Source organism: Lucilia cuprina, chromosome 5 (genome assembly GCF_022045245.1).
Source record: "Lucilia cuprina isolate Lc7/37 chromosome 5, ASM2204524v1, whole genome shotgun sequence".
NCBI classification, from domain to species: domain Eukaryota; kingdom Metazoa; phylum Arthropoda; class Insecta; order Diptera; family Calliphoridae; genus Lucilia; species Lucilia cuprina.
Genome location: NC_060953.1, coordinates 63056721 through 63072629, shown reverse-complemented (window position 1 = coordinate 63072629; position 15909 = coordinate 63056721). Strand labels below are relative to the sequence as shown.

Here is a 15909-nt window from a genome sequence, read left to right as displayed (position 1 = left end):
TCACTAAAGAGCAATTTATAATCTAGACTATAGAACAGTCCATATTCTTCACTATAGAGTAGACTATAGTAGTTACTATAGAGCAGAGTTAAGACTTGACTATAGAATTGTAAATAGTATTGATTTTAGAAAAATGAATAGTCTTGATTGTAGAGCTGGTTATAGTCTTGACTATAGAAAAGTCAAGTCTTGACAAAATAAAAGTATATAATCTTGACCTTAAACGGGCTATTATATTATATTGTATAGTCTAATATATAGTCTATAGTCAAGTCCATATAGTTAAGTCTAGCATATAATTTAGTCTATGGTCCAGTCTCTACTAAGGTCTATAGTTTAGTCTAGTCTAGTCAATAGTTTAGTCTATAATTTAGTCTATAGTCTAGTATATGGTTTAGTCTATAGTCTACATAATATCTATAGTTAAGTCTATAGTGCGGTCTATAATCTAGTTTAAAGCATAGTCTATAGTCTAGTTTAAAGTAGTTTAAAACCAAAAAGTACTATATTTGTTATAAGTTAGTACTATTTCAAATTTTCAATTTTCCAAGCCTGGTTTCAATAAGATTTGTTTATTTCTAATGATGTTGCTGCATCTTTTGTTTGACAAACGAGCATACATTATTGTTTGGTAACTTTATTTGTTGTTGGTGACATAACATTTTTGAAGTTATTTTCAAAATCAAATACAAAAGAATTGAATTTAATAATAAATATTGAGATCATCACATATTAACAGATACCAACCAGCAAACAAACTAACAACAACAAAATACCATCATACATAGCAAATGTGGTATTAATGGTAGAACCATAAGTAAAATAGATTAAAATTCTTACCTGCCTTACAAACGACACAATCAGACAGTGAGTCAGGCATTCAGTTAGTCCGTTAACCCAACCATTGTAACCAGATAACAACAATGTTAGCCAGTCAACCATCCAAACAACCATTTAAACAGTCAGCTTCACCAAAAATTCAACTTAGTCTGCACACAACACACAATCAATACGCATGAATGGATGCAGTTCAAAAAAAAAATGAAAATTAAAGAGTTGGCGATAATGATGATGAAATCAAGTGCAATTTAATTGTTTGTTTTTGTGAGATTTGTAGTTTTTTCAATTATTTTTAAGCCGATACGGTCTATCAGGACATGCGTTTAGTAGTTAAAGAGAAAATCGTAAGTACTATGTAATGGACAGTTTGTTATATCAATTCCATGTATTATTAAAAATAATGATAAAGTACTTTTTTAGTTTTGAGTTTTGTTAAGAACAGAGTAGCATTTCTTTCTTTACCACTCTCATTAAAAATGTTATAATAGTGATACAAATTTGATATAAATCAGGCATGGGAATTGATTAATACAGTACTGTTTTTATTAACATTTTGATATTCTATAGTCTAGTGTAGAATCTAGTCTATAGTCTAGTCTATAGTCTAGTCTATAGTCTAGTCTATAGTCTAGTCTATAGTCTAGTCTATAGTCTAGTCTATAGTCTAGTCTATAGTCTAGTCTATAGTCTAGTCTATAGTCTAGTCTATAGTCTAGTCTATAGTCTAGTCTATAGTCTAGTCTATAGTCTAGTCTATAGTCTAGTCTATAGTCTAGTCTATAGTCTAGTCTATAGTCTAGTCTATAGTCTGGTCTACAGTCTAGCCTATGGCCTAGTCTAAAGTCTAGTATATAGTCTAGTCTCTAGTTTAGTCTATAGTCTAGTCTATAGTTGAGTCCGCTATTTGGGCGTGTCTATGGTCTGGACTTGTGTATAGTCAAGTCTATAACTTAATAATTGTATGTTTTCCATACCTGATGTAAACACTCATACGTGTTGTAGGTACGTTTGTAATTGTTATTGAATTACCGGCTTTTTGTGTATTTGTAAAGAAATTTGTGTTTGCTGAGAGAGGGCAAAGAAAATATGCATTTTTATTTTTAAGAGAGTTTTTTCTTATACAAGAGTAATTTTTAAAGTTACCCTACAATTAATTTGTGGGTATGTTAGATAATGTATAGTTTACATTTATCCTCTTTCTATAAATATTATGACACTTTGTATTAATGCCCAGAATTACTATTTGCGATAAAAAGTGAATCCATATTAAGAAAACCCGAAACATTAAAGACAGTTTAAAATCAAAATTAGAATTATTCATTTTTGGCCAAGAATAACAGTTTTGTTGGTAAAAATGTATGATGAATTGTCTTCCATTCAAAAAATATAAAAATAAAGTATCATTTCTAGAAACAGCTGTTTGGGTACGTTTTTAGATATTTTGTAAATTGTAGCGCATTTGATATTCGTATTCAGCTTAAGTAAACTGAAGCAAATACTCTTAATATAAACTGAACTCTCTTTAAGATAATATGGCTTAAATAATTTACGCATTGCTCATTATTACGTTTAAAATGAGTTCTGTACAAAAGTAAAGTTGAAAATAAGCAACAAAAAATAAACAAACTAAAAAAACACCGGTTTCTATAAGAGGAGTGTAAACGGCAATGAAACGACAGACAACAAAATAAAAAAAAAACAACATCAAATAACTATTGAATATGGCTAAAATGAAGGCCTTTTAATAGTATTGTTGATGTTAGTTCTGTTTTGCTGTTACTGCTGCTGCGGCTAATGTTGCCGACACTGATGACGGCGACGTCCATACTACTAACAACGAAGAGTTTGGTGATAATGACGTTTACGAAGTATTTCGTTTTGAATGTGTGTGCGAGTGTGCTTACGAGTTTGTGTTTGATTTTACGATTCCGTTTCTGTTTTATTTCTTTGCAAAGTCGACTTCAGTTATACGGAAGCAATACGACCGACCGGCAAACTAACGCTTAACTAGTGCTCAGCAAAATTTTTTTTTTAGTTAAAACGACGACGACGACTCTTGTACTTTTTAGTTAAAGAAAATAATTAAAATTTACGCATAAATATAAACTAAATAAAAAGCGCGTTTCTTTAGTTTTGGATTTTTTGTTGTTTTTCATTTTTCTTGTGTTCGTTTTACAGGCGTGAGTGTGTGTTTTAACAATTTATACTTTTCGTTTTGTTTTTGCTTTTAATTGCATACAAAAGTGATTTTTTCCCAATTTGTTTTTGTATTTAATTGTTTAGTGAAAATAAATAAATAATAATTATAAAGAAAGCTTTAATTGTTGTTTTCTAAAGTGATAATTGAAAGTGTTACCAATTAAAATAGCCGAAGAAGAAGAAACTGAAAAAAAGGAATAAAAGTTTAAAAGTAGAAAAAAATCTAGGAAAAGAAGATTGAAATAAAATAAAAATTGAAGCAACAGCAAATAACCTGTTTTTAGTGCCTATTATCGTTTTCTTAAAACAAAAAGTAAAACCTAAAAAGTTTTAATTTCATTTTGCAATTCTATATCATTTGAAAGGCTTTTTTGAAGTGACAAAAACATCATAAAAAAAACAACTTAAACAAATAAGTATCAACATTAATAAGTCCAGTTATTTACTGTTTTAAAGTGTAAGTGTTTTCTATATATATATTTTTTAATTTTAGTTTAAAAAATTTATTCCAAAATGGCCCTAAGATTTATGGGAATTTGTATCCCTCTTAAATCATTTTAACTCAAACATATTCATACTCTCATACTGCATACACGTCATACCGACCGCAATGTCGTTTGACAACAAAAGCATCTTCATCATCATTATCATCATTATCGGTTTCGTCGTCATCATGCATTTGGGATAATTTTAATGCAAGTGTGTTTGTTTGTTTGATTTGAGAGTAAATAAAATTAAAGTTAAGCATGCATGTTTGCTTGTGTGTGTGTGTGTGTATTTGTGCTAATTTAAATTATAAGATCAATCTTCGTCGTCTTTAGTGTCCTCGGGTTTACTTCGTTTGAAACCATTTTTTAGGTTCATGGCAGTTTATGTTTAAGGAACTGTTTGTAAGATTTGTGTGCTAAATATCTATTCTCTCAATTGGACACAAAGTTTGACTTCCTCAGTTCCTAATAGGAATAAATCTACCGAGTTTTATTCTCTTCCTCATCGGCAGTTTAAAAATCAAACAAAATATAGAGCCTCGAATCTGCCTATGTATGTTCTAGTTATCTTAATAGACTTTTGACTGCTTGAAATAGAATTCGGAAATCTAAAGCTTTACTTCAAAAAGTATTCCCATTACAACCTTGACCTGATGCATTTATTATAGGAAAAGAAGGTCTGGTCAAATAGTTATATTTGTTGGAGTTTTGTATTGAATATCTAGATATACATAGATCGATTACGAAATAAAACTGATTCTATCTGACATCATAAAAGTCAAGAGATTAGTGTTAAAGGCGATATTTTCTTTGTTGACTATTAGAAAGTAGAACTCGGAAATATAAATCCTAATATCATAAAGGATTTCTATTCGAATGTATACCTTGGCCAGGTCTTAGAAATTTCATTATAATATGTGGGATGACAGAATCCTTGAAAAAAGTTTGGCTTCCCTTAATTCCGTATAGCATAAATATGATGCCTAAATACTAGGTTTATATTGAACGCAAATACTTGTTAAATGCTCATGCAATTATTAAGTTATGCTCTTTCTTATTATTAATTCCGACCAAAGTCTTTATACGAAAGACCAAGACATCTTGGATGTATGTACGCATTCAGATCTGCATGGGCAATAAAGTAGTTATTTATAAATCTATGTATTCCTTTCAATGTCATAAGCTTTTTACGATTCATTAGATCATCTGTTCCATGTCAAGTTTAAGAACTTAAACAATCATGTTATATAGTTTAAAAGAGATGAGTAGGACTTCCTGGATTATTTCTGGATTATTTGACTTTGAGAACTTCAGTAGATTGCGATTTGTTTTGAAAGATCCTACAAAAACTATGATATGATTTTTCTATTAAGAATACCACAAAGGATAGATGGTATTCTAAACTTTATCTATTAAGCCGAAAATTATAGCAATGTGCACAAGACTTACCACGCAAACAGCTAATCGTATTCCAGTCCTTCTAAAGAAACGATATAACCTTCTAACGCAAATAACAAAAATAAAATTGATTAATCTATACTTGTGGAATGAAAATGGGTATACGATTTGGAATCTAGAACACTTTTAGAACCATCTTGCTTCGTACCAGTTGACAAAGAACGTCATACATACAATATTGAAATGCTTGATCACGGAGACTAGATGACAATATTCAGACCAAGTAGCTAAGCAATCGAGAACTAACTTTGAGAGCGCACTCTGGCTTAAGCATGCATTGTAGAGAACAATATGATTACTATAACAACAGTCGTTTCAGGCTCTGCCTCAAATGATCACTTCGCTATCGTATTCCTAACTGGTTGATTCGCACGAAGATCATTTTGTGAATTCATCTTGATCTTGAAGGCATTGATGGATAATGATGGGCTTGGAAGATCTTACTGGTCGCAGCAAAATATACAGTTCAGATCTTCGCCATGGTATACTATGCTTGCCCACAGTTAAAAAATTAAATTTTACATGCAAAATTATTTACAATTCTCTCGATCAACTATTTACACTCTACCAATCTGGTTGATCAAGCAAGTGTCAAAAAGTAAATGGTTTTACTTAACATTTTAAAGCTTCTGATGGACTTCTTCTTTAAAACTTGCATATTAAATAAAACAATTTGCAATTACATCATAAATCATATTTATGAGAGCTTATCTCTGATAAATTTATTTACCATAACTATATTCCAATACCATCCATAGAGTTCATCTAAGATCATGATCCATTTTCTTTCAATCACATACAAATAAAAATGGAGGGACAATCATTGCTGCTTATTATCATTCATTTGTATTTGTTATTGTTGCTGCTGCTGCCTTAATTCCCTGTTATTTAGATATTGATATGGAATGGTACGCGATTGTGTTTTTTTGTCTTAATATTTATTTCATGTTATTTATTGTTTTGTAGTATTATTTTAAAGATGAAAAAACTTGTTTTAAAAATTTTGTGCTGTTCTTTTGGTACGCGTTTAAATAACAAAAGGCCAGAATTTAAGTTAGATTACCTTTTGTATTAATAACGTGTTTTAAGCAGCTGCATACTTTTTTATGTTTGTTACACTTGCGTACTTAAAACTTTGATCCAATTAAAAACGGAATTTGAAGTTTAAAAAATCTTGATTGTAAATTTCAGGATATAAATAAGAAATTGAATGAATGTAAATCTTTTGAAAAATTTTAGGCTAAAAACATTTACTTTTTAGTAAATTTAGAAAAACCTACAAGAAAATCTCAAGTAGTTTAAATACGAACGATCTTTATGGCCTCAACAAATGATAAATGTTTGATTGATCTGCTTAGAACTATAAAACAGATTCGAAAGATCATTGGTAATTGATGTTGGAAACCCCCATAAGAAAAACATTAGTTGAGACGATCTTGATGTCCTCTCCGAATCATATAGAAGATATTTTTGTTTCAGCATGGATTGATTATATGAACCCGAAAGATTCAATTACTCAGCAACTTGCCATGAAGATGAGAAACATCTGCGACTTCAGAAAACCAAACATCTAAGTCAAAAGTCTATATTTGAGAAACCCCTGAAAGAAAAAAGTCGATCCCTAACCAAAATCGAAAGATCTTAACAGTTTCCCTAAATTATATAGTTCAATGACTCAGCAGCTTATATCCCTGTGTTGTGATAAGTTGAAGCAATGGTGGATTACTAATTTATGATAAAGACTTTGTAGGTGGCCCTTCCTCATTAAACCGTTAGAGAAATATTTCCTTAAAGTGATAATAACTTACCTGTGTCAGACTAAATTTGATGGAGGCTTGTGGGGTGTTGACTTTGGAAGCTTTGATCGGGATTTTCTTTATTTAATAATCAGCAACTTAAGAAAAATTCTAAAGCTGAAGTTGGACTACTCCCATACATATGTGCAATTTGAGGATTTTAAATTTTGAAAGCAAACTTCTTCTTTGACTTCTCTAGGCTTAAAATAAGATTCAATAAGATTAAATTTTCTAAAATTTATAAAAGAAAAAAAGCTGTTTTTTCAAAACTAGAATTCTCTAAAATCAAATATTTGCTTAGAAATAAACAATAGAGAAGAACTCGTTCCACTGCTAGCAGCAGGAACAAATTGTGTGTGTTGTGCGGATATATGGAATGGACAATTGCCTTAACATCATCATAGTTCCTATTGTGTTAAACTTTTTCTTGGCATTGTTTTTCATTTGAATTTTTTGTTGTTGTTTCGATGTATAAAGTTCCAACCACTCATACGAGTAATACTCGTGCAACATTCTATGACACATTTCAACATATTTTCTTCTTCTCTACGTATCCCGGCCCTTGTTGGTCAAGTCTTTTGAATCTTACCATGAATGCGGTTGATTATTTGGTTTTTAACTTTTACGCTTTTATTGTGGATATAGTTAGTGTATCTGTGTGTGTATACTGACCAACGCCAACAAAAACCGGCCGGCATTCCTGTTTAAGTTGTTTGTTTTATTTTAGTTGTTGTGTTTGTTTTTGTATTTTTTTTCAACTTTCAGCCTTATCATGTGTAGAAAGCAGGCATGCAGCACAGCATGCAACTTGCTTTGTCATCTCTTCAAATGTTTGTGGTTTCTATCACAAATACACTGTATACTACATTTTTTCTATACTTCTTTTGCTGGTTTTATGCTCTTGTAGTGAATAGATAGATGGTTACAGGTAACACTCGATTAAATTGTTCGTGTGCGGTTGGAAGAATTAATAAAGATGATTTTGAATTATTCAATTTAATTTAATTAGAAAATATCAATGAGTTTTTTGTTTGAATTTGGTAATCGAGGACGAGAGTCTTTCTTTCAACGGATTTTTTTTTTCCATATTCATTGAATAATACATTGTCCTTTAGCATGAAAGAGGCAAATTGATCAATAGTGTAAGATTTCTTCGAGAGAGTTCTTTTAGTGGACAACTTAAAGATCTACGATAAAATGTAACGCACTACTTATACTGTTGTTTTAGTGGACCTTCTTTTAGAAGTCATGGACTACTTATCAACTGCGTAAAGGCTTCGGATAGATGCTGATGTTGGAAAACTTAAATGCCCACTGTTTAAGGTAATGGTGGATTACTCAATACGATACGATTATAGGTAAAGGTAGAAGTTAACATTGGAATACTTAAAGATCTGCGATTAAAGCAAAAGATGAGCAGCTTTAAGTCGTACGATTGAAACTAAAGTTGGATTACTAAAGGGGATTAGTAAACATGGATAAAGACAACAAGGATTGGAGCAAAAGTTGCACAACTTGGAGACATACGATTGCAACTAGTATTAGGCAACTTTAATACTTGCGATACTTAATGTTATACAATAGAAGTAAAAGTTGAACTTTTAAAGAACTACAATTAAGGCCAAAATAGCAATTCTAAAAGACCTACGATTGACGCCAAAGCAAAACTAATCAAAGAGGTCAATTTATGCTAAAACTGGACTACAGAAAGACCTATTATTGAAACTAAAGTTGAGCTACTTAAAGATACATGTTTTAAGCTTAAGTTGAAGCACTTTGGGATATACATTTATGAATTTAGTTAGACGACTAAAAGATATACAATCGATGTTAAAGTTGGACTACTTAATGATGATTAAAGTTAAATTTGGGAGTGTTAAAATATCTACAATTGAAGACTTTGTGAGAGACAAACGTTGTAACTCCTAAAGGTAAAATATTGAGTTCCAAAGTTCTTCAATAGATGTAAAATTTGGATTTAACTACATTCGTAGTTAAGTTGGGTTATTTATTCCCATTTTAACAATGTCTAGTTAGTTTTTAACTTTAAGATATATTGACAGTTTCAATATAAAAATTGTCTTCACTGGGAGCATAACTACCAGTTAAACGATAGCTTGGGGTGGTGAAAATGGCGGCTAGAGACTTATAATAGATTTAATGTGGGACTATCAAGAGACCAAGATTTAGTCTATCGATTGAAGCTGAAGTTAAACTAGTCTAAGGATTCCGAAAAATCGATTGAAGCTGAAGTCAGCCTTTTAAAAGTACTTAATCGTTACATTACCAAGAGATCACGATTGAATTTATGGTTAAAAAAAATTGGAGCTAAAGTTGGAGATGAAAAGAATTTTGAATGCCTTCGTTCAGAGACCACGATTGTAGCTGTAATTTGACAGCAATTAGCGCTAAAGGTGGACTAAGTACTAGAAGAAGTATTATGTGTTCATTCTAACAACTTTATAAAGTCCAAGTTGAACAGGATTTTCTAATCAAGTTGAAAGACATCAAATCCGAAGAAATATAGCTAGGACTATATCGGGCTTATTGTGCGCTCCTTAAACAGTTCTTTAGGTGGTAATTGAACCCACCACCTGCGGTCGACCAGACTAGAACACTAAGCACTAACCTACCAGAGGCAACCTAGTTATTGCGCGAACTTTAAATAGTGTCTTAGGTGGGAATCGAACCTACCATCACCACCAGACTAGAACAGTAACCACTAACCTACCGGAGGCCAATCTAATTATTTAAAATCGTTTGTCCATCCTATTCTTCGAGAGACACCTGTAATTAATTTACATTTTCTTAACTTTTTGTTTATGACCGATCATCATAAGCACCGAGTTGTTGTATGTATTTGAGTTGGATTTTGGTACGTGGCAATAAAACGCTTTACAAATCCTCTAACCATATGAATTTGAATGTTTTTAACTGTTACTACAGGTCAAGTAACTGCTTTCCATAGAAAGTTTAAATCAACAAATTTTCACAACTTCAAAATATAACTTTAAGGAGTAAACATAAAAAGCAACAACAAATACTTGAACTAAACAAAAAAAATGGTGAAATTTGAAAAATATAATAAAAAATATAATAAGAAATTTATAAAATGGCCATGAAAAAAAATAATTGCCTTTTCATTTATCTCCTAAGATTTTATTAATCTTTAGCTTAACATATAAATCTTCAAATATTTTTTGTTTTAGTTTTTTCATTAAAAAAACAAATATTTCACAAGTTTCATTGAGTTGTGTATTAGTCATACAATTATTTGCTTAATTTAGTAAATAAAGTATTATTCTTATCTGATAAACAAAAATGTATATAAAAATAACAATAATGTTGTGTAAACTCTACAAGTATTTGCAATATTTACTGCCACTGCCGTTACCAAAATACCTAAATATATACATATAAGTACGGTCATGTATGAATTTATCTGATAGTGCCTGATGGTAATACGAGTACATACTACCATACCATTTTATGTGCTCTGAATTCTTTTGATTGTTCAAAAATATTTGCTTGCCAGATTATTTAGTTGTTTTTATATTATAGCTATGTTTTGGATACTTAGTTTGTTTTGTTTAATGATATTTTGAGCTTATGACTCAATAAAATTCTGACAAAACTTGTATTTTATAAACTCTCTAGATCCTTGGCATTACTCGTTGAGAAGTTGTATCTTCTTAATACACAACTCTGTTTATATCAGATCTACAGTTAGACATCGTACTTTGGTTTTCCAAAATAAGACTCAACATTAGAGTTAGACTTCGGTTTTCCAAAATAAGACTCTAGATACAACAGACGACTTCCCTGCAATGTGGTTGACTCCATAATTGTTCTACAATAGTCTGAGATTTGAGTAGTTGAGCAAGTGCTTGAACAAACTATATTTTCACCTGTGTAGTATTTAAGTGGTTAAAAAGTTTACAGTAAGCTTTCCGGGAATCTGATGCCCACGTTATGAGATTTTTAATGCTGGATAACTTTGATGTTCGAAGAACTTGCTGACGGAACAGTGTTAGTAGGATTATGTGTGTCGATTTAACACCTTATTTCACGATAGTATTTTTTTTCAACCACAGGTTGAGCAGAATAGGCGACTTACCATCGTCCTATTAGCCTCTTATACACCATTGTACATTGGCTCTCCCAATCCATGTACAAGCATTCTGTTCAAGTACTCAAGTAATCTCTGATTATTGCTATCCTGTTGCTAAACTTTCGGGACATTTCTTAAATCCATTAAATACGCCGAGAACTTGAACAGAGTAAACCCTGAACATACCTATACTCACTCTAAGTACGCGGGCGCGTATGTTCCGTATATGCCTACATCCATCCAGGATCATGTGCGCTTAAACTAACTTTTTGTTAATGTTTAGTATCACAGTCACTCTCCGTCACCTCTGTGTATCTGTTGACTTCGGCAACAGCACCGAACGTGAATTATTAACATTACCATGCATTAGTATTTTAACCGATATTATATTCCTGCGAATTAAACCACTGCAACTCGAAGGAACCCCTCCAATATCGAAACTCTGCTTTGTTGGTTTTCGGTTACCGGGGTTCCAGATTGCATGGTTCTCTGGTTGGACACCATGTTAAATAAAATCAAGGAAAGGACGAGAATACATTCGATCATCACCAATTTCTAGTCCCGGCAGACCAGACGAACTGTTAGCACCTTTACACCTTTCTTCTATTTGATGTCTTATCATAGTAAAGATCATATTAAAGATCGGGTATAGGAATTGTCATATGGACGATAACTACGAATCATTTAGTTCAACCTTTTCAGTGATCTTTGTAAAGGTTTGAACCGTCTAGTCCATATTAGTGACAAGACTACATTGTGGTTGAGTTATTGTAGACAGAAACAAATTAAAAGCACTGATCCTCAATTCTCAATCAACTGATGGCGCCAAACTAAATAGAATCAAGACCCAGATTAACAGACGGTCCTAAAAAGGTGATGAATTTTATGTAAAACTCTTTTAGTTTAGTTGAAGTTCAAAAAATCTTTAAAATCACATTTTTTTCCTTCGATCAAGTACATTTGTCACCTCGATAATTCTTAACTATGTGGCATCACTATATTATACCGGTATTATTATTTTTTAGTTACTTTTTTTCTTGAAATGCTGTTGCTATTGATACTGCAAGAATAGTTTCATTTAATTTTTTTGTTGTTTTATTTTTTTGAATGAGTGAGCGTGCTTGGTGTTTATATTTCGCTCTATGTATCTATGAATGATTAAAATAGTTTCTGTCTACGCTGCCGGCCAAATGGTGATTAAATTTCTAAAAATAATAAAACCCAAAGGTTTTTTCGTTCTGTTTTGTTTGCGCGGCCTTAACTTGTTTTTTTTTTTGTTTTGTTTTTAAACTTTACACTACTCTCTCGGCTTTTTTCATTTTAGGTAGTTTTTTAAAGTTCTAAACAAAAACAACAATTATAATTTTTAGCAACAACAACAACACTAAGTAGTAATATTCGTAATAGTTTAGTAAGAGTATGTAACACAAATAACAGTTGATGTTTTGATTAACTGTGTTTTTCATTCGCATTATTATTGTTGTTGCTTTTTTATTATTGCCACTTTTGTTATCATTCGCAAGCATACCTACACTCATACATACGCTGTCTTTTGTGTCTATGTCATATAGTTATGTAGAATTTGTAATAGAAAACTACAACAATAGTAACACTATGTAACTAAGTTGAATAGCAACAATAATAAAAACACAATATTAAGTAATAGTTGTGGAATTGAGAAAAATGTAACATATTTCGCAGAGTACGTAATAATTGTAAACATTTGATAGATAATAAAACGATATCAAATAGTTATACTTGCCACCCACCTCTTTATACTCTTTATTCATTCATATACACATGTATGTATGTACGTAGGTAAGAGGGAGACCTATTCCAGACGAGTACAATAGAATAAAAACATTTCTGTCACCACCGATAACACAGCCACCGCTACCACCTCCACCCACATTTGAGTGTCGTTTTAATTAACATTCATTCATATCATGTTGGGGTGTGTACACTGAAAAAAACTACCCAGATTTCAACAATTAATTACAGATAGAACACTTTTGGTTCCAAATAGTGAAACATGGATACATATTTGGCTTTGGCTAGTTGGACTTCATTTATGTCCGATATTTTATATTTTCATTGAACGTCTCGACTTGTAAATGTAATCTGGTGGTTGCAAACGTTTTGAAATTAGTTCTTAAGTAGCTCCCATTTATTTTGCAATTCGTTTGGGGTTTGACAACAATAGTCTTCGCAGAGTACGGCAAAAAACCATCTTTCGCTCGTTGAAACTGACGAATCGGTCACGTTCACCAACTTATAGACTATAAGGTGGTCTTTTTTATTCACATGGTGATCTTTGTAGACGCCTCTTTATGTATTCTGCACGCCGGTACATGTACAAGCACTTTGTCCAAGTACTCGAGCAATCTAATCTGTGATCATTGTTACCCCGTTGCTTAACTTTCAAAAACATTATTTTCTTACAAATGGGTTGGTCTGTTGAGTCGTCAACAGCACATAGAGACGTAGTAGTTGGCAGACTAAAATACGAATTCATAACTTAAGATGAGGACTTGTTCTTATTGAACTTGCCCTGACAAGGAAGGAATATTTAATGATATCTCTTGTATAAGTCATTCATTACTATTCAGCACACCAGTACACTTCTCTTTCATTCAAACTACTTATTGAGAAAACCGACACACTTACTCCAGACATACGGTTGGTTTATGTCTTCATGCCCCTGCATCTATCACGTATCTATAAACTACACACTCTACACAACTCATTTCCAATGCTTAGTACCACAATTACTACTTTGCGGGGTATCTATGGTCCCGGCAACAGCACCAAACTTAACTGTTTATTCTCTTCCGGCGAATTTGAGTTTACCTCCGGTCCGGTTAAAGATAAAGTTCGAAACTCTGCTCTGTAGGCTACCAATTTCAGTGATACCAGATTATGTTGTCTCTATATCAAATCATTCTAAAGATAGGCCACACCAAGGAAAGGGAAGAATTTAGCAAGGCACATGACTCCGGAGTGAGATAATGATATATAACTTTAAAATTGTGTTTTAATTGTAAAGTTTCACTAAGTGGGTTAATAGAACTGAGCTTCATTAAAAAGTTCAAGACAAACTCGAAAGATATGAATTGATATTAGGAAGCGAAAATTTAAAAGATAGTCCGTGCTATAATGCTATTAACTTGGTAAATCGGAATAAACTGCAAAAGTTTTCCGGAATAATGGACTGACACGAGACAGGTTTATTAATAGCTGCGATGGATAAAGGACAATAACAATCTTTGGTCTTAAATGTAAAACTTGACATTCAATATTTTGGAAGTATATCGGTAGATACCAAAGAGAGTGCCGATCAAACATTGCTCATTGCTCTCTTTGGATCTACATTCAATAGTTTTCTAATAAGAATGGACTTTATCAATCAATGATTTATAAGATTCCCCGCTAATTTTGACAATCTTGTTATTTCTGCGTTCAACGAGAGAACCAATCGGTTGTAGCAAACACATTAATTAGATTCTTTAATTATACATCTTTCTGAAAGTTGAGATCATAAAAAAGAGACATTTACCAAGCTAACTTTTAGAGTTTCTTCTGATTATTCTAAATCCTCCTAACAACTTTAAATCAAGCTCCAAGAGACTCTTTGTGTAAGATCAGAACGTCTCGGGTATTTTGTAAGTGGTAATTGTAGACTTATACGTCGATCATGTTAGCTTATTCCTGGCCCTCGCATCACGTAGTAGGACCCGTTCGAAAGAAAACTTGTTCATACTGTTCACTACAGGGCGAATAATTCACTCCAAAGAGTAATTTTATCCAAAGAGTTAATCATATGTGGTTCAAAGTCATTAATAAGTAAAATTTTTCTGAGTGTAAATTTGCAACTTTTAACCGACAGTTTTATTATTGTTTTACACATTTTTCTAAAACAATAAAAAACGTACATATGCTGCAAATTATTATGATTATGTTTATTATTTATGCATATATTTAGCTTTTTAAAAACAATAATTTATGTCGAGAGCTGATAAAATAATTAAACCTTTTTTCTATTTACAGGTCTTTTGGTAAAAAAAAAATCAATTTATTCCTAACTAAAACAAAGTCTGCCTGCCAATATTTAATTTTTTCAATTCTCAAATTAAAATCCAAAAAAAGTTTTTATTTGTTTAACATTATCATAGCGTAATAATTATTTTTGTTAAAATAATTTTGAATGAACAATATGTCACCGACCAAGGACAATATGAATCATCTTAATAATAACAACACCACTCTGTCAAGGCGTTCACGTGATGAATTTTCGGAAACGGTAAGTTGAAAATTTCATTTACAAATTTTTATAAAATGTTTACGAAAGTCAAGCATTAATGATATATATTCTAATGATTCATGAATTGAAATATCTAGAAAAAGTTTAAGTTTTTCTTTGTACTATTAGAACAATTTCAAAATGCAATTAAATAATTGCTAATTGTTTAATATTTTTTCTTCACTCAATCAACCATTAACTGCTCACAAATAAATTGTCTATCACTTAGTTAAGACAATAGTTAATTACTGACAGATTTCATTTAAATAGTCGTTCGTCTGTTAATAAAAATGTTAATTTATTTTGATTTTTTCTTTAAATTAAATTTAATTTTATATTCATCACTTGTCGCTTCAACAGCAATTTAATAATAAAGTTGTCACTGTGTCTGTTTTATTTATATTTTTTTGCTGTTTTGTGGGTCGATTTATTTTTATTTATTTTAAATTATTACTTTTTTTTAATACTCTACAACTAATGGAAGATATTTTAAAATATTTAAACAGTTTGGTTAATTACTGCGTTCTAAGTAGTTTAGTTCTAATTCAGTTCAAGTTCAGTTTTACTTCGTTTCTAGTTCTGTTCTAGTTCAGTTCTAGTTAAGTTCTGGTTCAGTTCCAGTTCAGTTCTAGTTCAGTTCTAGTTCAGTTCTAGTTCAGTTCTAGTTCAGTTCTAGTTCAGTTCAGTTCTAGTTCAGTTCTAGTTCAGTTCTAGTTC

At 31.4% G+C, this 15909-nt stretch overlaps 1 long non-coding RNA gene across 2 annotated transcripts; it reads left to right on the top strand.

Moving 5' to 3' along the window:
- The first annotated feature begins 2791 nt into the window (after window positions 1-2791).
- Window positions 2792-15029, top strand: LOC124420439. 2 transcript variants are annotated; one of them, XR_006941209.1, is made up of 3 exons: window positions 2792-3020; window positions 3124-3496; window positions 14940-15029. It is a non-coding gene; the product is annotated as an uncharacterized LOC124420439 (long non-coding RNA). The 2 variants fall into 2 exon arrangements; XR_006941208.1 differs by lacking the exon at window positions 2792-3020 and having other exon boundaries at window positions 3046-3496.
- The last annotated feature ends 880 nt before the right edge of the window (window positions 15030-15909 follow it).